The 23638-nt window shown below is 47.6% G+C and overlaps 1 protein-coding gene across 2 annotated transcripts in view; it reads left to right on the forward strand.

Moving 5' to 3' along the window:
• The first annotated feature begins 21068 nt into the window (after positions 1-21068).
• LOC144736270 (high affinity cationic amino acid transporter 1-like) overlaps positions 21069-23638 on the forward strand; it is a 76661-nt gene continuing 74091 nt past the window's right edge. Inside the window, exon 1 of one of the 2 annotated variants that reach the window (XM_078618897.1) lies at positions 21069-21197. The gene's annotated coding sequence lies outside the window, so the exon portion shown is untranslated. The remainder of the gene's footprint in view (positions 21198-23638) is intronic. The other variant, XM_078618898.1, reaches the window with a different exon arrangement.

Genomic DNA, 23638 nt, shown 5'->3' on the forward strand with positions numbered 1-23638 from the left:
CTCCCCACCCAGCCCCACCCCTCCCACCCCCCACCCAGCCCCACCCTCCCCACCCAGTCCCTCCCCACCCTCCCCTCCCCACCCAGCCCCTCCCCACCCTCCCCTCTCCACCCAGCCCAACCCCTCCCATTTTTGGATGCACGACGGACGGACGGACACAATAATCCCCTGTGGGCTGGTGGAACCAGGTGGTTCCTACCAGTATCATGGGTATATATCAAGGTTATTTTGCGTCCAACAATGGTTTTTTTTCACGGGCATCTGGTTTAAGGGTTATGATTCTCACGATTGTGGCAAATGTCTGTGTTGGTGGTTTGGCCAGTAACCCTGGTAAATAAATTTCGTGTACGCATTCTGATTTTGTTTGTGTCACAGCAACGTGGGTTTTTTGTCTGGATTTATTACCATAACTCGTGTGTCCTCCGTGGAATTTGACAACATTTCTCACATTCTGCAACTCATAAACTGTGCACATAGCTATGTTAAATTTAGAAATTGTGCGGCGATTGTTTTCAAACTAACCGCCGTGCGTTGCAAACATGGGTGTGAATTGTGCCATGAACATGTGAAATCGGGAAAAAAACTACACGTACACAGTGATACAAAAATTATACAAATTTCTAAAGTAAAACTATAAACTATTTATAATTGTACCAGGCAAGGCCCACTGAGCTATCAAGCTCTTTTTAAGAAGGCGACCTGGCCACAAGTGATAGCTGAACGAAGTGGCTCATCATCATGTGGACATTTATAGCAGCCAAATATCGCTGCCACTTTGCAGCAGCATAACACGTAATTTAATTCATTTTATTTTATACCTACGTGACTTTACCGAAAGAACCAGAGCGAACAGGTGCAGGCCACACTTTTGCTGCACCGCCTTCTCCTGGCGAGCCAAGGGTATAGCACCTCAACACCCACGGGGAAGGGAGTTTTGCGACGTGTGGTGCCTGGTGATCCATCAACTCTCGTTGGCCCCCACAGTGCTACGTTACAGACGTCCAGCAGCATAGCCATCACCGCGCCTGGCTAGAGCATTACGCGTTGGGACACGTTGAACTCGCTGTTATGTATGTGTAGTGCCGTAGATGGGCCACATGTGTTGTGTAGTAACTTTAACACGTAGGCTTTCGCGACCAATATTCATAATATAGGTTTTTGGGTCAGATCGCGTTATTTATAAATAATAACGCGATCTGACCCAAAAACCTATATTATGTGTAGTAACTCTTGACACGCAGGAGACTTGTAGAGCCAGACGGAGATGAGGATTGTTACATAGGGCTGCTTGTCCTTTATTCACAACTGTTACACAATCTTACACACTCTGTTTTCACTCTCTACGCTCGACGCTTACACGCGTCAGAACTCTGTCCTTTACTTCTAGAGTTGAATCTTTCGTGACTGCAAGGATTCATACTCTTAGGTTTTTTCCGGTAAAGTCACGTAGGTGAAAATAAAAATAAATAATAAAAATAATAATTGAAATAAAATAATAATAAATCACGACTGTATCACTTGATACAGTAAATTTAGCTGTGACGGTCCCACCTGATGTGCGGAGACTTGTGTTGCCTCCGAAACGTCGTGATTTATAATTTTATTTATATTGTTATTTTATTATTTATTTTTATTTTTGCCTACGTGACTTTAACCGAAAAACAAGTATAACCCGTAAAAACAAAGTTTTTCACTATAAATCCTTTATATGCGTGGCGGCTAGAGTCATCTCGTCCTCTGGCTTGAGATGGCTGCCACCTATGGGTCAGATGATTGCATTGCACCATTAAGCAATTGGTAATTAAATATATTTTTGTCCTAAAAGTGTAAAATTTTGGGAAAAAATGTTCACGAACATTAATTGTCACGCACAACGAGTCTGTGTGGAAAATGTCAGCTCGATTGGATCACGGGAAGTGGGTTAAAAAACGACTGAAAGATTTGCACGGTCATAAGCGCGCAAGCGAACTTAATATAAAGGATTTAAAAACCTAAGAGTATTCTGTCCTTTACGCGGACATCCCTCAGCTATCTCAGCCCCGGTACGGCTTCCCCGATGCCTATCACCTCGTCTGCCCCGGGCGGGGAGCTCACCCGGCGATGAGGTGAGACCTCGCCATCTCTAGCCCTTCTTTGGCGGCGGCTGGGATGTCTACCACGCAAGCTCTCGTTCCCCTTTCTTTTTTTATACGATCAAAGGAAACAAGAAGATGCTCGGTGTAGTCGGCACTTTGCTTCGTTCATCAGTCAGTTTATAATGCTTTGCTTTATGTAAACCCCCCCCCCCTATTTAAATGAAAGATTTCACAAAATATTTATTGCTCTGCTCTCCTTACCCCTTCCCTCTCTACCCCCCTCTCTGCCCCCCCTCTCTCTCTCCCCCATCTCCCTATTCCATGTCGCTCGCTCTCTCTCTCGCTCTCTCTTTTTAAACTACGACAAGTGCTGCATCTGCACCCAGCCCTTCTCGCAGTCCAACGGCCTCCGATTGGTAGCTCGTATCTGCATGCAGAGCTCCCCGTCTTCTGCCACCGAGCACACGGCCTCTCTCTCACTCCCCTACGGCGACCCCGCCCTCGTCCCGGGGTCCCCTTTAAGTACCCCGCCACCTCGGTGACATGACGTCATCACATCACGTCATCCCACTTTACAGATGACATGACGCCATCCCACTACTCCTCTACATATGTATGTTGAACTTCTGTCGCACCGTACGTGGACAACCGCGCTAATCGGAGGTGCGGGGTAAGGACAGCAAACTAAACATAAAAAGCAGTTGTGAAGAAATGAGTTGGTCAGTCTAGATCAGGGGTCGGCAACCTACGGCTCCGGAGCCGCATGCGGCTCTTTACGGGCTGCTTCTTGACGATATGTACGTATGTACAGTATGTACTCAGATGCATTGCGGCTCTTGAAATACTGAATTTTGTACCGAATTGGAAATAAATGGCTCTTCTTGTTATTTTGGTTGCCGACCCCTGGTCTAGATGATTTAAAAGTGCATCTCTCCGGTGGCTTCCTAATATCGGAAAGGGCGTTCCAGACGGCCACAGAAGCGCGTTCCAGACGGCCACAGAAGCGCGTTCCAGACGGCCACAGAAGCGCGTTCCAGCCGGCCGCAGAAGCGCGTCTGTAAGTGCAGCGCGATGCGGTCACCAGCGTCTTTGTTCGATGGCTGAGCCAGAAGCCGCTGCGAGGATTACGACGCGTGATGATGGTTGATGCTCCTTGACGATGTCGACGAGGTCGGATTTACCCGTACGCACAAACAGTTCGTGTGTGTGTGCGTGCGCTCGCCCGCGGATGTTTGCCCAAGCCAAATGTGATGGAGCTTTCATTAATGGCAATGAAAAATTACTACTATAATAAGCCAATAATGTGTCCCGCGTGTGACGTCACTCCACTTGAGCCCCCCCCCCCCGCGTGACGTCACTCCACGTGGGGCAACTCCCCTCATTAATAATCGTGAGCTGAACAATTTTTCTATTGTTATATTTCAGATTTTCTGCAATATACACCCGTCCTTGGACGGGCAAAAAAGCTAGGATATATTTATTAAGCAAGAATGTTCACGGTGCGTGGGAAAGTTTCCCCGTAGCCGAATTAAACTCGCTGCATCGCCAAAAAAAAAAAAACGCGCTACAAAATTGCCGCCAGTATTCGCTGAAAATCCGATTAACGAAGAAAGGGAGAGAACGCTCGCATTTAATAATGGCGTGCCAAAAAAAAGAAATTCGCGCAAATTTGAATCGCCACCGACTCGGCCGTGGGTGGTGGATCGGGCCCCAATGAAACGGGGGGTGCGCACGAATTCGCGTAGGCAAATCTCCGCTGAAAGCTTTGGCGAGTGCAGCTGGCAGAGCGGTTGTTATAAGTTTTCAAATATTCGAGGTTGACAAAAATGATCAACTCGGAAAGCTTCGGCGACGCGCAGTCGCCGCTCGCCTCTCAAAGGGAGCGAGAAAACGAAACCGTTTCTTAATTTTGCCCGTCACAAGATAATTTTACGCCAACAGGCACTTGGCGTTAACCCTCCACCACTGACGTGACGGTGGCTAAATCCAACCGCATCTCCAGATGCTTCACATGGGGAGAAAACTAACGACGCGACATGCACGTGACAAAAAACTATTTAATTACACAATAAACTATTTTTTAATTTTACCAGGTAAGGCCCACTGAGCTATAACCAAGCTCTTTTTGCAGAAGCTACCTTGGCCACAAATGGCAGCTCAACAAAGCGGCTGATCGTCACGTGGAGATGTATTGCCGCGAAGCCAAATACTTCTCTGAAATCACGTAGGTAAAAAATAAAATTAAAAGTTAATAAAAGTAATAATGAAAATAAAATAATAAATAACGTGATTTTTTTATTATATTTCCATTATTACTTTTATTAACTTTTAATTTTATTTTTTACCTACGTGACTTTACCGAAAAAACCTAAGAGTATGAATCCTTGCAGTCACGAAAGCTTCAAATCTAGAACTTCTCTGAAAACGACTCGGATCTACCACGTGGTGAGCCAGTGCCTAATTCCCCCACCACCCCCAAGTTCTGCGGTCCTCTATGTACGAAAGTATTCTCGGCCAATTAGTGGGAAGAAGCCTGGAGCATCCGGAGAAAGCCCATTCATTCGAGGGGGCATACGGAATAGGTGGGAGCCCACATTTTTGCTGTACCGCCTTCTCTTGGCGAGCCACAGCGTGGCAACCCACAACCTCCGAATCTGTGCCGCAGCGGATGCGCTGCGAGTTGGCATTGCAGTTGTATGAAAGTTGAAATCGCAGCGGTATTAAAGTTGAACTTGCGGTCGCATTAAAATGTCGAGGTTAAGGATTGGCGAGCAGTGAAGCGGTAAGGCAGCTTGCGGCAGACATCCGTAGCAATCCACCCGATGAAAAGTATATACTTTATTTTTTATTAGAACGTTAATTGCACAACGGCCAAAAGACAAACAACAACTCCACAGCATGCGTGGCCTAAAAGTTGCACCTGGTGATTCGACGCCCAGTATAAAGTGTGGAGTTGTCTCGTTGTGCATCTAGAGATCAGGGGCACGTGATGATGCAACGTAGGAGATGACGATTTACTACAAAAATGCAATATCTGTTGGTCAAGCCAAACTGAGCCACTTCCATCGCTTGGAATTTTTTTTGTGCAATATTGACGAAATTACTTTCGTGAACAATATCACTCCGGCACCAGAATGGAATGAGAAACAGCTTGTCCCACCAGATGGGCACGGAAATTTTACTTTGAATCCGGAGGGGCATCCACCCTCGCACGTGCTCCAAACCACTTTGATGCTGGCAAAAAAAAGTCCCCGTGATACTGGTAGGAACCACCTGGTTCCACCAGCACACAGGGGATTATTGTGTCCGTCCGTCCGTCGTGAATCAAAAAATGGGAGGGGTGGGGCTGGGTGGAGAGGGGAGGTTGGGGAGGGGCTGGGTGGGGTGGGGAGGGGCTGGGTGGGGAGGGTGGGGCTGGGTGGGGAGGGGAGGGTGGGGAGGGGCTGGTCACCCCGTGGTGCCCTTATAAAACTCAACGTTTAACCTACTCACGCCGGCTTGTGCCCGCCCTCACAGTCGGCCATATTTGCGGAATACACCACGTCGCCGTTGACCCTGCAGGCCATTGACCGAGCAACCCAACGTTCCTACCAGCTCCCTCCGCAGGAATGTGTTATAGCCGCTCACTCCGAGCTATGAATGCTGTGATGTGTGCATTGTCTTTGGGGCCGTCCATAAATGACGTCACGCACCTGGGGGGGGGGGGTGGTTAGACATTTGTGACGATGTGTGACGAGGGGAGGTGGGGTTTGAGAAATGTGACGTCACATCAAAATGCGCAACTTTAAATAAATATGGACAACACGTTCTACTTAATTAAATAGACTTTTTAATACATGTTTTCTCCTACAACATCAGAGTGCAGCGCCACATTAAATGCGCACTTCAATGGCAATAGTTTAAAGCAATTTGAAGCATGTTTTATATTTTGGGGGGGGGGGGGCAGAGCTTTCTGACGTCATATTTGAGGGGGTGTTTGACTTTTTGTGACGCCGTGTGACGAAGGGGGGGGGGGTTCAAAAATCGTCCAAAATCGCGTGACGTCATTTATGGACGGCTCATTTGTACCGTTCGCCTTTTAGCGTTCTCTGGTCTGACGTTGGTGAGATTAGGCTGTCTGTGGTGTAGGCAAATCAGTTAAAGAATTTAAATGCGTACATTACAATTATCAGAGCACGTTTGTTTGCATGTTCGCCACGCGCACTCGCTCAGTCACGCTTGGCATGTTGGCAGGGCCGCCTATGAGATGTTAACTACCTCGCCTGGTACACAGGAGGTCGTAGGTTCGATCCCGACCCTGATGCTTGTCTGTTCTTCCCGTGGTCACGTGGGTTTTTCTCCAGGTCCTTCGGTTTCCCCCCCCCCCCCCCACATTTATAGACGCGCGTTTAGGTTATTTGACCGCTATACATTTCCACGTGATAAGCCGATTCGTTGAGCTATCATTCGTGGCCAAGTCGCTTCTGACAAAAAGAGCTGTACAGCTCAGTGGGCCTTACCTGGTGAAAAAAATAAAAAAAAAATTGTCAAAATTGTTTGTATTGCCAGGAAGGGTTAAAGCTATTCTGAAATTTGCATGATGAATTACACGAAAACAATCCCAGCTCTCGTGCCAAGACTTTGTGAGAATCCTGTAGCCAACTCGTTTCGCGCGTCTGCTGCTGCATCGCCTACACGTTCACTCCCTTAATTTTCACTCATCCTTGACGATTGCAACTCCTCTGATTCTCGGCCTACCCCGCCCACGCCTTCACTAATCTTTCAACAACAACGACAACGACTGATGCAAAACCAAGGGCGTCGCCATGGAGTCAACATTGGGGGGGGGGGGGGGGACCAAATCTTCCAGGGTGTCCCAACCCAGAAAAATATCTAAATTTGAAAACTAATTTCCTGCCTAAAATATTAAAAATTTCACCAACCCTTGGTATGGACTTTTTATTTATTTTTTACAATAATGTCTAATAGGGTATTGTATTACATTGCTCTGTTTATACTTTTTTTTACCATTTCTTGCTTCATTGTATGCAATGGCAGAGATTAGGGATTGATAAAGTACAACCATAACCACAATCATATAAACAGAAATCTATGCATTGATTTATATGAAGACAAGTCCAGATATTGTGGCCAAGGTTTAGCAAATTGTTATTTTTATTTACAAAGCATAGAAATAAAAAATGTTTCTAGCAATATATTGGGGGGGGGGGACATTTTGAGCATATTTAAATATTGGGGTGGATGTGTGTCCCCTCCCCCAATATATATTATAATTACGGCCTTGTGCAAAACGCCTCAGCTCATTTTAACCCCCCCCTCAACCCCATTACCATTCCCACGCTTCTGCTCTACTCTCCCACGCCTCCGCTGACCTCCCTGTTTGCTACTATCGCTCTGTGTTTCAAAATTCTCACCCCTACTGACATGTCCTCGAGCCTCAGCAGTCCGCCTGCTGCATTGTTTCACCTGATGACCATTGCTTGTGTTGCTATCGGAACGTCGTGATCTATTATTTTTCTACCTACGTGACTTTACCGAAAGAACCAAAGAGCATGGATTCCTGCAGTCACGATCACTACCCCAACCTCTATCACTACCCCTATCACTACCCCAACCCCTATCATTACCCCAACCCCTATCACTACCCCTACCCCTATCACTACCCCAACCCCTATCACTACCCCAACCCCTATCACTACCCCAACCCCTATCACTACCCCAACACCTATCACTACCCCAATCCCTATCACTACCCCTACCCCCGTCACTACCACAACCCCGATCACTACCCCAACCCCTATCACTACCCCTACCCCTATCATTACCCCAACCCCTATCACTACCCCTATCACTACCCCTATCACTACCCCAACCCCTATCACTACCCCGATCACTACCCCAACCCCTATCATTACCCCAACCCCTATCACTACCCCTACCCCTATCACTACCCCAACCCCTATCACTACCCCAACCCCTATCACTACCCCAACCCCTATCACTACCCCAACACCTATCACTACCCCAACCCCTATCACTACCCCTACCCCCGTCACTACCACAACCCCGATCACTACCCCAACCCCTATCACTACCCCTACCCCTATCATTACCCCAACCCCTATCACTACCCCTATCACTACCCCTATCACTACCCCAACCCCTATCACTACCCCGATCACTACCCCAACCCCTATCATTACCCCAACCCCTATCACTACCCCTACCCCTATCACTACCCCAACCCCTATCACTACCCCAACCCCTATCACTACCCCAACCCCTATCACTACCCCAACACCTATCACTACCCCAATCCCTATCACTACCCCTACCCCCGTCACTACCACAACCCCGATCACTACCCCAACCCCTATCACTACCCCTACCCCTATCATTACCCCAACCCCTATCACTACCCCTATCACTACCCCTATCACTACCCCAACCCCTATCACTACCCCGATCACTACCCCAACCCCTATCATTACCCCAACCCCTATCACTACCCCTACCCCTATCACTACCCCAACCCCTATCACTACCCCAACCCCTATCACTACCCCAACCCCTATCACTACCCCAACACCTATCACTACCCCAACCCCTATCACTACCCCTACCCCCGTCACTACCACAACCCCGATCACTACCCCAACCCCTATCACTACCCCTACCCCTATCATTACCCCAACCCCTATCACTACCCCAATCCCTATCACTACCCCTACCCCCGTCACTACCACAACCCCGATCACTACCCCAACCCCTATCACTACCCCTACCCCTATCATTACCCCAACCCCTATCACTACCCCTATCACTACCCCTATCACTACCCCAACCCCTATCACTACCCCGATCACTACCCCAACCCCTATCATTACCCCAACCCCTATCACTACCCCTACCCCTATCACTACCCCAACCCCTATCACTACCCCAACCCCTATCACTACCCCAACCCCTATCACTACCCCAACACCTATCACTACCCCAACCCCTATCACTACCCCTACCCCCGTCACTACCACAACCCCGATCACTACCCCAACCCCTATCACTACCCCTACCCCTATCATTACCCCAACCACTATCACTACCCCTATCACTACCCCTATCACTACCCCAACCCCTATCACTACCACTACACCTATCACTACCCCAACACCTATCACTACCCCAACCCCCGTCACTACCCCAACCCCTATCACTACCCCTACCCCTATCACTACCCCAACCCCTATCACTACCCCTATCACTACCCCTATCACTTCCCCGATCACTACCCCAACCCCTATCACTACCTCAACCCCTATCACTACCCCAACACCTATCACTACCCCAACCCCCGTCACTACCCCAACCCCTATCACTACCCCTATCCCTATCACTACCCCAACCCCTATCACCACACCTACCCCTATCACTACCCCTACCCCAGCACCTCCTTAACCACTCCCGCCTGTTCTCCTGTCACAACAACTACGCCACCACTTTAAATAACCCCACTATTTATCTCAACCACTTTAATCTCATATAAATATTTCACAATTGTCGTAAAGGACCTCGGGATAAGGGGCTCAATAAATCTAGAAGATATGAGAACTCTGAACGTGACTAATCAATAGAGATGGGGGTGATCGGCCAATTAAATCAATGACACATTTGAACCAATGACTCTTTCTGTTGTCGATTCCCCATTTAAAAATCGCAGCCACCAAGAACAACATCCCTGCCTCCTGAAGGCAGGAAACCCCCTTGCAAGCCACGCCCACCGGGATGCGATTAATTATGCGGGTGACGTCGTAGAGTTCCTCCCATCGACTTTCCTCCAATGGGACGCAGCGGTGAGACCGCCTTTTACAGCCATTTCCGTGTCATCCACCGATTAGAGAAATCAAACGGATCATTGAAACAGTGATCGATGATTTAAAACACATTCCTGCCGAGGGAGCAGGTATGAACGTTGGGTTGCTCGGTCAATGGCCAGGGTCAACGGCGGCGTGGTGTATTCCGCAAATATGCCCGACTGTGAGGGCGGGCACAAGCCGGCGTGAGTAGGTTAAACGTTGAGTTTTATAAGGGCACCACGGGGTGACCAGCCCCTCCCCACCCAGCCCCACCCCTCCCACCCCCCACCCAGCCCCTCCCCACCCTCCCCACCCAGTCCCTCCCCTCCCCACCCAGCCCCTCCCCACCCTCCCCTCAACTCCCAGCCCCTCCCTCCCCAATCATCCCCTCCCTGCACAACGGATACAATAACCCCCTGTGGGCTGGTATAACCAGGAGGTTCCTACCAGTATAATCAGACCTGGCTTCTCCTGCTCTCACGTTTACACTTTTTTGTTCTGATTCGCGTGTATGTTTCGTTTTTGGTCGTTCAAAACCTCGTTTGTTAGTGGTGCAATGCTCCTTGTCTTTTGTTTGTGTTTCTGCTGTGCTCGCGCACTACGGATCTCCCTTGTAAAATAGCCGGGACCATTGGCTTATGATAAGTGTGCTTCTGTGGCCGTCTGGAACGCTCTTCCTTCCGATATCAGGAAGAGGCTGAAGCCATGCACTTTCAAATCTAGATTGAAAACTCATTTCTTTAGAACTGCTTTTTCGTGTTTAGTTTGTTGTCCTTCCACACGCACCTCCGATTAGTGCCGTTGGCTACGTAGGGTGCGAGAGAAGTTGAACATAAACGGGACCATCCGTGTAACAAATCAAAGTAAATTCAAACATTCCATGCTCAACACGTACGTGTGAGACTATTGCAGCATTCATCTTTGATATCTTCCTCTGCTGTCCCAATGGGCGCTTACGCTTCCCACGATTGACACTTTGCAATGTCTCCAACCGCGGCCTGAGTAGAATAATCCGCTCGGAACATTTCAATATTAAAACACACACAATGCAGGACACTCCGGAAAATAAAGAGTCGTTGGCCTTTGTGTGGCCTGCTGAGTAAACGAGTAATTAATAATTTCTACTTGGAACGCACTGCCACACACGGTATCTCCCCCCCCCGCTCTCGTAGAGAGAGGATGACGCGGAGGTGCGAGCGGGAACCGCGGACGAGCGGAAAGGCAGCAGCAGCCGTGTGATGAGCCGACGCCAACGGTTGCCCGAGCTCTGCGGTCCTCTCCATATGAAGGTGTTGTCAGCCAATTGACGAGGAGCTTAAATGTGGGAGGAAACAGAGCAGCCAGAGAAAACTTACACGTGCGAGGGGGCAACACCCTATCCCATGAATTACGGAACAAACGGAGTCCACATTCTTTTTTGCTGTCCTGCCTTCTGGCAAGCCAGGGTTATGACCCCTTGACACCTCGGTGAAGGGAGTTGCACAACATTTGTTAGATCAATCAACCCTCGTCTCCACAGTGCTGGATTATACTGGTAGGAACCACCTGGTTCCATCAGTCCACAGGGGATTATTGTGTCCGTCTGTCCGTCCGTCCATCGTGCATCCAAAAATGGGAGGGGAGGGGCTGGGTGGGGAGGGTGGGGAGGGGCTGGGTGGGGAGGGTGGTTGGGAGGTGGGAGGGGTGGGGCTGGGTGGGGAGGGGCTGGTCACCCCGTGGTGCCCTTATAAAACTCAACGTTTAATCTACTCACGCCAGCTTGTGCCCGCCCTCACAGTCGGCCACATTTGCGGAATACACCACGCCGCCGTTGACCCTGGCCATTGACCGAACAGCCCAACGTTCCTACCAGCTCCCTCCGCAGGAATGTGTAAGTTATTTGGGTACAAACTTGGTCGCGAACTTCGCTATCCTGTTGCTAATGACGATCCCTACTCCCTGCCGTATGCTCATCATTCTTCATCCCACTACTTTATACCACGAGGTATCATTCTCAATCCGGGGTTGACCCGAACCAAGCCACCTCGTTGTGCTTATTCCACAGATTCGAAATGCACGTCACGTTTGCCCTTTCTTCCCCGTTTGAGGGGTAGTGTCATGACATTCCACTGTTGTCATCCCTTGTTGTTGTCATCCCTTGCCGGGATGAGTACTAAAAGTGCAATCCCAGGGAAAAAAAAGTCAGAGTCAGAGATATTCCCTGACTCCTCCCTCCCCTCCTCCACACAAAAAGCGCACCCTGTATGTCCTCGTGTATTCCTTAGAGGACATGTTCTTGTTGAGACTGTTGCAAGAATTTGATCTTTTCGGATGATAAGTTTCACTTGTGCATTTCCCAACTCCAGAAGGAGATTTTTTGCGGAGGGCGAATTTCGCAACAACGCAGAGGTTTTCCGCACCAAAGGCATTTGATAGTTCAGCGAGATTGTGGGTCAGTATCTTTTTTTGGGGGGGGGAGGGCTGGGGGGGAATTGTGTAAAGTTTTTTTTCGGGGAGGTGGGGGGGGTGGTGGGAGTGAGTTTCTAGTTCGTGGCAGGCGTGTCCTGTGGTTTCATGAGTTGAGTACAGAGAGTGGCGATGCGGATTAACTCAGTGTCTGTAGGAGAGAATGAGTCTCTGTTGCTTTGATTGTCCGTTCACCTGGTGAGCTCCCATCTGTCCATCAACAATGGAAATGCTGATTTATATCAGACCGCAAGCAATAGAATGCATTCGTTCAATATTAAAACAACACACAATGCAGGACACTACGGGGAGGGAAAAAAACAGTCGTTGGCTTTTGTGTGGCTTGCTGAGTAAAGGAGTAATTAATAATTTCTACTTGGAACGCACTGCCACACACGGTATCTCCTCCCGCTCTCGTAGAGAGAGGACGACTCGGAGGTGCGAGCGGAAACCGTGGACGAGCGGAAAGGCAGCAGTAGCAGCCGTGCGATGAGCCGACGCCAACGATTGCCCAACCTCTGCGGTCCTCTGCATATGAAGGTGTTGGCAGCCAATTGACGTGTAGCTTAAATGTGGGAGGAAACAGCACCCAGAGAAAATCCACACGTGCGAGGGGGCAACGCTCTATCCCATGAAGACGGAACAAACGGAGTCCACATTCGTTTTGCTGTTGTGCCAATAGAATGCATTCATTCGTGGGACTGTAAACTGATTGGGAAACGAAGGAGAAATGGAATCGAAAGACGCAGCACTTAAATGGTGAAAGGCATTTTTGGCGTAAGGCAAGGCCGTAATTATAATATATATTGGGGGACACACATCCCCCCCCCCCCAATATTCAAATATGCTCAAAATGTCCCCCCCAATATATTGCTATAAAATATATTTCTGTTTATATGATGGTGGTTATGGTTGTACTTAATTTATCCCTAATCTCTGCCATTACATACAATGAAACAAGAAAAGGTAAAAAAGTAAAAACAGAGCAATGTAATACAATACACTATTATACATTATTGTAAAAAATGAATAAAAAGTCCATCGTATGTGTTAGTGATTTTTTAAAATTATATTTTAGGCAGGAAATTAGTTTTCAAATTTAGATTTTTTTCTGGGTTGGGACCCCCAGACCCCCTGGAAGATTTGGTCTGCCCCAATGTTGACTCCATGGCTACGGCCTTGGCGTAAGCCATAGCCGCATGAAGGTTACTAAAGCAGTGGTTCTCAACCTTTACTGCAGCCTTGCACCACTTTGGTTCTCAATGGTCAAAAAAATTAACCCGTAAAAACAACGTTTTTCACTATAAATCCTTTATATGCGTGGCATCGGTTTTATTTTATTATTCATTTCTGTTTTTCTTGAGTAAGAGTTTCATTTTTATCACATTGGTATTTTAAATAAAATATGAAAAAAAATTTTTCCTAAAAAGTGGAAAATTTTGGAAAAAAATGTTCACGAAAATAAATTGTCACGCACAACGAGTCTGTGTGCAAAATGTCAGCTCGATTGGATCACGGGAAGTAGGTTAAAATGTCAGCTCGATTGGATCACGGGAAGTGGGTTAAAAAACGACCGAAAGATTTGCACGGTCGTACGCGCAAGCAAGCAAGCAAGTGAACTTAATATAAAGGATTTAAAGAAGTAGAATGTTAATCAGTACCTTAGGGGCTTGATGAATCAAAGTAAGTAGTTGTACTCACGTGCCCTATGCTCAATTTGTGTTATCGATGATTTACCTCCTAAAAAAATCTGGCCACGTCTCGCACCCCCCAGAAAGGGCATCTCGCGCCCCCAGGTTAAGAATAAGAACCACTGCCTGAAGAGACGTTCAATCTTGATTTAAAACTTTCGTGACTGCAAGAATCCATACTCTTTGGTTCTTTCGGTAAAGTCACGTAGGTGTAAAATAAAATAAATCAAGACGTTTCTGGCGCAACACAAGTGTCCGTCATCAGGTGACTTTACCGAAAGATTCTAGATTTGAAGCTTTCGTGACTGCAAGGATTCATACTATTAGGTTTTTTTCGGTAAAGTCTACTGGGTAAAAATAGAAATAAATAAAATTCTAATAGAAATAAAATTATAAATCACGACGTTTCGGAGGCAACACAAGTCTCCGTTATTACTTGGGACCGTCACAGCTAAATTTACTGTATCAAGTGATAAAATTGTGTTTTCGATTATTTACCTTCTACTGTATCAAGTGATACAGTAAATTTAGCTGTGACGGTCCCACCGTCATCACTTGGGACCAGGGGCGGTTTCTTCATTAGGGCGATTGGGCGACGCACCACCAATGTCATTCAACCACAGAGTCACGCTATCCGTCACTGTGCCTCTGGATATAGTCCAATCAGCGTCATGCTACGTTCTGTGGAGTACCGCCTCTTTTTGGGCGATTTCACTCCGGCTGAGAATCGCCCAGAGTGTTCCCATAGACTTACATTCAAAGATGTTTTTTTTCGAACGGGGGGCGCTGCAATGCATTCTCTATGGCTTCCGGGAGGGCTCGCACTAACGTGCTTACGTCATCATACGTAAGCACGTTTCAGTCAACAATTTTATTTGTCGCCACCTAGTGGAATCTTTAATAAAAGAAACTTGAGTGGATTGTATTAATAGTGAGTATAGAAACAAACAAGATGTATTGTAAGAGTCACTTTATTTTTCATTAATATTAAAGAAGTGAAGTTGCCTTTACATGCTTAAGCTGTTAATTTATCCTTTGCATGGGTGGACCTTATCCTTATAAATCATCCAGACATTTGCCCCCCCTGAGAGATTTTGCAGGAGCCGCCACTGCTTGGGAGATCGTCACAGCTAAATTTACTGTATCACTTGTTTGACTTGCATCCCACTGGGATTTTTGCACACAGCGTTGAAATGCGGTGTTTTTTCCCGGAAGGCTTTGCTGTTTTTTTCCCAGGATTTTTCTGTTGCGTGTAGTCACTTTAAGATGTTTCTTGTTCGTGTTTTTGTTTTGTTGCGGTTGCAACCGAGTCAAGAGCCGCATGGCTCACAGGGTTTTAGCCATAAATATAAAAGGCAAAGTTGTGATTATGTGTGTCTGTTCAAAATGTTTAGAGTACTTCCCGACATGCAACAAACTTGAAATTTGCCATGTGGGTGGGAGCTCAATAATGCATTTATTTTTTGCACGGCAAGTGAGCTGTGACGTAGAATCTGTCACGTGACCCGCGCACGTGGAAGCCAAACGCGTTGTAGTGTAGTGGTTAACCCGCCGCGCTACGAACCCGAGTTCGATTCCCGCTCACGGCCACCACCGGTAACGATTATTTGAACCGGTCCTGGGCCTCCGCTAGGTCGACTCAGCCTCAAACGAGTAACTGGTGTGTGAACATCGCCACTGGGGAGGCAAAGGCGGCCGGGTGTGGTGAATCCAAGTCCCGGGCGAAGCCGGGTAGTACAGCTCGTACCTAATAAATTAAACTGAAACCTCCCTTCTCCCGTGGGTCGCCCAGATGCCATAACCCCTTGGCTCGACGCGAGAAGGCGGTAGAGCAAACGTGGACTCCACCTTGCTACTGGCAAAGGAGGTCTCATAATGTAAATGCTTACCCCGAGCTCTCAATACTCTGATGGTGCGTTGTCTTTGAGTTGTGCGCCTTTTGGCGTCATCTGGTCCAACACCATGTGAGACTAGGCTCTAAGAAAAGCTGTCTCGGGTGTGGACCAATCAATTTCAAGGACAGTGCATACATTATCAGAGTTGACTTTTTTATGCATTTTGACCGCAAGTGTTATGGTTAATGCAAACATGATCCCTTGTATAAAGGTGTCAGTTTTGTTGCCAGATAAAAGGGTAAAAACCTATTACTCCACCTGTCCTGTCTGTATGGGATGGAGTGTTTATACCTCCCACTTATAAAGGTGGGTTTTCTTCGGTTTCCCCGGTTTCCTTCCGCATGTAAACCCTCATTCATTGGCCGAGAACACCTTGTTGCTTAGAGGACTGCAGAGCTTGGAGAATCGTTAACGTTGGCTGTCTGTGCTTCCTTCATCATTGCCTCTGAGCCGTTCTCTCTCTATGAGAGCGAGCAGATACTGTTCGGCGGTGGCGTGTTACAAATATAAAAAACATTATTTGTCATACAATCTTGAAATTAATGATCCGACATCATGCACCATACCTCCGTTACATTCGTCCTTCCTCGCATTACATAACGTCGATGTCGAACGGAAGCTTGTGAACCCCGAGTTTTGCGTCGTGAAAATTCAAAGCACGTGCTTTAAACCTCCCTCCCCCCACCCCTATAATTTAACGCAATAGCATGAAACACGATCATCTGCGTGTTAGCTAATGAGCCAAGCCTCTCTTCCCCACGCAGCCCCCCACCTCACCATCGCCAGCCTCATGCCTAGCGGCCAACAATCCCCAATAGCCTCACAGCAAGGCCGTAATTATAATAGATATTGTGGCGGGGGGACACACATCCCCCCCCCCCCCAATATGCAAATCTGCTCAAAATGTCCCCCCCCCCCAATATATTGCTATAAGAAAATAATTGCTATGCTATGTAAATAAAACTAAAATTTGGTAAACCTTGGCCAAAATATCTGGACTTGTCTTCATATAAATCAATGCATAGATTTCTGTTTATATGATTGTGGTTGTACTTTATTAATCCCTAATCTCTGCCATTACATACAGTGAAACAAGAAATCTATCAAAAGGTAAAAACAGAGCAATGTAATAAAATACACTATTAGACATTATAAAAAAAAAAGTACATCCCATGTATTAGTGAATTTTTTTGTATATTTTAGGTAGGAAATGAGTTTTCAAATGTAGATCTTTTTCTGGGTTGGGACCCCAGACACCCTGGAAGATTTGGTCCCCCCCAATGTTGACTCCATGGCTACGGCCTTGCCTCACAGTGAACAGAACGCGCCAGTGGCTGGATGGATGGTCAGTTTAACTCTGGCCATTGTCTATTATTATAAGACGCTTTTATTTAACTCACTCTGTCTGTTGTCGTATCCTCAACAAATCTTGTTACTCAATTTTTACCCACTTCCAAATGTGGTATCGACTGCAAACTTGGTATACTTATGTCATACTGATGGCAAGACTATATTCTATCATTAAAAAGAAAAAACATATATTTGAAAACATTACTTTACACGCTTTTGATAAACTCACTCTGTCTGTTGTCGTATCCTCAAATCTTGTAACTCAATTTTAACCCACTTCCCAATAATCGTATCGACTGCAAACTTGGTATACGTATGTCATACCGGTGACGATACTATATTCTATTATGAATTTATTTTAATTTTTTAAACAATCTTTTTTTATGTTATGTTTCGGCTTGGGTCTAATTGTCCACGGTCAACTGACGTTGGCTGTAAATCACCACGCTCCCTTACGTTATGGCAAGCCTCGGGGCCACTTCCTGGAGTCGTGGAGTTCTACCATTACTCGTACGGTACATTTCATTAAAGCGTGTTTAAAAAAAAAGGTATTTTTAAAAGTATGACTTATTATTTTATTTTGTATTTGCTCCTGTTGCTTATCCAGGGAAAGCCTCGCTTTAAATCTCGTGTCAAATCTTTCAGGGATGGGGGCCACTGGTTGCTATGTATGATCCAGAGGTGTGGACTCGAGTCATGTGACTTGGACTCGAGTCAGACTCGAGTCATGAATTTGATGACTTGCGACTCGACTTGGACTTGCATAACAATGACTTTGTCCCACCTATGAGATGTGGACTCGAGTCATGTGACTTGGACTCGAGTCAGACTCGAGTCATGAATTTGATGACTTGCGACTCGACTTGGACTTGCATAACAATGACTTTGTCCCACCTATGAGATGTGGACTCGAGTCATGTGACTTGGACTCGAGTCAGACTCGAGTCATGAATTTGATGACTTGCGACTCGACTTGGACTTGCATAACAATGACTTTGTCCCACCTATGAGATGTGGACTCGAGTCATGTGACTTGGACTCGAGTCAGACTCGAGTCATGAATTTGATGACTTGCGACTCGACTTGGACTTGCATAACAATGACTTTGTCCCACCTCTGGTATGATCCCACTTGAATCACGTGCTATCCATTGCTTTTGAGAGTGTGGTGTATTGGGGGTTATTAAGGTATGTAATGCATGCATATGGAGTGTCAGTGATTCGGAGACGAGGTTTGTAGGAGGCACCTGCTTTTATTTAGAGAAAATTCACGGTCTCGTATTCCTTGGGTCTTTCGGTAAAGTCACGTAGATAGGTTCAAATTAAGAAAAATAATAAATATAAAATAAACAAACTACGACGTTTCAAAGTGAGCAAAGCCCTTAAAAGCAGTTGCATTTGGAGGCTTGCCCTCTTCTTTTCTCTCCGCCGGATGAAGACCGCTTGTGTTGCGATCGAAACGCCGTGGGTTTTTTCCTTTAATTTGTAATTAATTTTTTTTGTTATTTTATTTGTATTTTCTATCTACGTGACTTCACCGAAAGAACCAAAGAATACGGTGTTAGACCAGAGGACGTGTTGACCAATCAGGTTCAAAGACAATGCCATATATTATCAGAGTACGTTTTTTGTTTGCATTCTAACCGCAAGTATTTGTGGTTAATGCAGACATGATTCCTTGTAAAAGGTTTCAGAATTTTAATTCCTGCAGTCACTTAAGTTTAAAGTCAAAATTTAAATGCATAATGCATTTAGCATGCATAATGTATGTCCGCATTATCTCGTTGAGATGGTTACATGACCGGGTATGCATAATTGGGTGTCGCAGTGGCGAGATTATGTTAACACCCTCGCCTGGCACGCAAGAGCCCATGGGTTTAATCACTGGCGGATCATTGGGGTTACACGTGCCCCCCCCAATGATCCGATCGAAATCCCTAAATTCGATCGGATCATTGGGGTTTATTGGTAATAAATCGGCATTTTGCGACCCCCACTGCCACTGTGTAGCATTTTATTACGTGCCAGGGACTCTATGAGATGATAGGACAATAGTCTGAGTCCATAATTGGCAATAAGTAACGGCAAAGCGGTTATAAGTGACTCAGAATTGTGCGCAGTTGCGTATACAGCGCACGACTTACCTGAAGGCATTCACCTTCAGCGAGCGCGATGCCGATCACACAACGCGGTTCGAATTCGACCCTCGATCGATGGCTGCGCCATCGCCGCACACGCGTCAAATAAAAAGTAAGGGACAAGTCAATATAGATTTGAAGTTTTCGTGACTGCAGGGATCCATAATCTTTGGTTCTTTCGGTAAAGTCACTTAGGTAGAAAATAAAATAAATGAAATCACGACGTTTCGGGCGCAACACAAGCGTCCGTCATCAGGTGGTTGTTCCACCTTTACTGAAAGAACCAAAGTCCTTACTTACTAACAACTCCTCTATCATTTTTCATTGCTGGAGGGGTTGCCCCCCCCTACCTGAAAATCCTGGCTCTGCCCTTGGGTTTAATCCCAGTACTGCTTCTTTTGTATTTGGATTGTCAGCCAACACCGATTACAACCTCAAGTCGAGGTACACCGATTGTTCTCTTTTAGCCCCGCCCACCCCCCCCAACACGTTCCATTCATTGGCTACCACATTCAGATAAGCCCCTCCCCCTTAACTTGTATTTAAGAGCTTGTCTCTTGGAATTTTACCTCACTTGATACAGTAAATTTAGCTGTGACGGTCCCACCTGATGACGGAGACTTGTGTTGCCTCCGAAACGTCGTGATTTATTATTTTATTTCTATTATTTTATTATTTACTTTTTTTTACCTACGTGACTTTACCGAAAAAAACCTAAGAGTATGAATCCTTGCAGTCACGAAAGCTTCAAATCTAGAATTAATCCCGGACCCTGACGATGACTGTTGGATATTTCTCTCCCCGTGGTCACGTTTTTGCTGAGATTTATTTGGCTCTAGATTTGAAGCTTTCGTGATTGCAAGGATTCATACTCTTAGTTCTTTCGGTAAAGTCACGTAGGTAAAAAATGAAATTAAAATTAATAAAAAATAAAATGTATTAATGAAATTAAAATGAATTAAAATAAAATTTATTACATTTATTAAAGAACTAAGAGTATTTATTTGGCTGCTCCTATAAATTCCCCACATATGATGCTGATGTGGTGGTGGTGATATCAGCAGCTTCGATGAAGCTATACGATGTGTGGTCAGGTCGCCTCTGAAAAATAACCGAGTGCTAAGTGAGTTTTACCCCGGTAAATAAAACAGCTGAGTTGTGTTTAATTGAGAGCTCTTGTGGGAGGGACCTCGGGCGATAGATCATCTTAGATATGACGGAGAATACCCTCAGGACGTCTCAAGCCACCCCAACGCTTGTTTTGCATTTACAGTATCCCTACACCTAGCGACGTTTGTGGCCTAGGGATAGCCGTGTAGAATGCGATTGTGCCAATGACGGGAGTGGTTTGTATGCATGGCATGGGATGCAGGATGCAATTGCATTCTCTAGCAAATAGCAGACTGATTTTTTTTGCGTTCAGCTTAATGTCCCCCCCCCCCACCGCATTTCCGATTAGCACGGATGGCTACGTACGGTGCGAAAGAAGTTCAACACGCACACACACGTGCGTGTCTGTATATGGCGCAATCGTTGCGTGAGACGTCGTCTGTGATGCAGTCACAGCAACAGCCGGTAGAGGGAAGGGGGGAGCGAGGCGAATATAAGAGAAGGAGCGTGGGGGTGGAGTGAGTGAGTGTGTGTGGATGAGACGCGAGACAGAGGCCCTTGCTGCTGCTACGGCTGCTACTTGCGTGTTGCATCAGGCGGAAGTCAGCTTCGGCGGTGGAACACGTGCGTTCTTGCAGAGGGTAAGTGAACACGTGTCCGTGGCGCGTACTTGCGTACGGATCTTACACGCGTTGAGAATTTCGTTTGATGCGAGTGACCACCACCACCGCCACCAACACACACACACCGCCACCACACAGACCACGACCACCGCCACCACCATATACCACCACGGCACCACCACCAGACCGCCACCACCACACACCGCCACACACCGCCACCACCTCCTCCATCACCACACCCCACCACACACACCGCCACCACACAGACCACCACCACACACACCACCACACACACACCCACACACCGCCACCACCTCCTCCATCACCACACACCACCACCTCCATCACCACCACCACACACACACCACACACCACCACCACACCCCACCACACACTCCACCACCACACACCACCACCACCGCACACCCACCACACACCACCACCGCCACCACCACACCCCACCACACACCACCACCACCACACACCACCACACACACCACCACCCCCACCACACACCACCACCACACGACCACACACACCACCACCACCACACACACCACACACCACCACCACACACACACACCACCACCAGACCGCCACCACCACACCCCACCACACACGCCACCACCACACACCACCACCACACACCACACACACACCACCACACACCACCACCACCACCACACACACCACCACCCCACACACCACACACACCACCACCACACGACCACACACACCACCCCACCACCACCACCACACACACACACACCACCCCACCACCACCACCACACACGGCGAGCGAGACGTGTCTATTCTCGCCCTCTCCCCCAGCGGGCACGTGGCGGCTAGACCACTCGGACGACACATCCGACACTTGTAGTTCCGATTAACAACAACAACAGCAACAACAACAACTCGTATCGGAGAGATTGGAGGGAGGAAGTGGTGGGAGGGAGGATGGGGGCGAGTGGGAAATCCGCACCGGCGTCAAATAAAAAACTCTGAATCCACGTGGACGCAACACAGACGCGTTTTGTTGACGGCTCTTTAACTTTGAAGCATTTTTGCAGATTTTTTTTAGTAGCAAGCGAGTAAGATGGCCCACGAAGGCCGTCACTGGCAAGAGATGAGTGTTGGGTGGGCGGCCAGCAACTGGGACCGCCTTTGTCTCCCCCGGTGGCGAGGTTTACACGGGGTCACTCGGCGAACACATTTGAGGCTGAGTAGACCTAGGGGAGGGGCAGGACCGGTTCGGAGATGAACGTGTGTTGGAGTGGCCTCGAGCGGGAATTTTCACTGGGGTTGGCGTAGTGCGCTAACCGCTGCGCCACCGCTCCCCATGGATCTGCAATGTGGAACAAAGACAAAGATCCCCCGTGTAGCCTGTAACAGACTGTAGGGGCAAGTGCTGCTAGCGAGCACCTTTGAAGGCCAGAACGGTACACGAGGGGGTGGGTGGCCAGCACCACGCCCGACCGCCTTTGTCTCCCCAGTGGCGATGTTTACACACCGCACCAGGTACTCATTTGGGGCTGAGTCGACCTAGGGGAGGCCCGGGACCGGTTCAGATAATCGTCAGCGGTGTTGGCCGTGAGCGGGAGTCGAACTCGGGTCGCCGGGTTCATTGCGTAGCGTAGCGCTAACCACTACACTACCACTCCACAACACACACGTACACACACACGCCACCACACACACCACACACTCCACACAACACAACACACACACTCCACACAACACACACTCCACAACACACACACTCCACAACACACACACTCCACACAACACAACACACACACTCCACAACACACTCCACAACATACACACTCCACACAACACAACACACACACTCCACACAACACACTCCACAACATACACACTCCACAACACACACTCCACAACACACACACTCCACACAACACAACACACACACTCCACAACACACACACTCCACAACACACACACTCCACAACACACACACTCCACAACACACACACTCCACAACACACACACTCCACAACACACACACTCCACAACACACACACTCCACAACACACACACTCCACCACACACACACTCCACCACACACACACTCCACCACACACACACCACACACTCCACAGAACACACACACTCCACACACACACCACACAAACTACGCACAACACACCACAGCACACACCACACACACAACACACACACTCCACACATTCCACACACACCGCACACACACACCGCACACACACTCCACACATTCCACCACACACACACTACACACACTCCACAACACACACACTCCACAAAGATCCCCCGTATAGCCTTAACAGACTGTAGGGGAAAGTGCTGTTAGCGAGCACACACAACACACACACACTCCACCACACACACTCCACCACACGCACTCCAACACACACACTCCACAACACACACACTCTCCACACAACACACACACTCCACCA

Source organism: Lampetra planeri, chromosome 60, assembly GCF_965212315.1.
Source record: "Lampetra planeri chromosome 60, kcLamPlan1.2.h2, whole genome shotgun sequence".
NCBI lineage: Eukaryota > Metazoa > Chordata > Hyperoartia > Petromyzontiformes > Petromyzontidae > Lampetra > Lampetra planeri.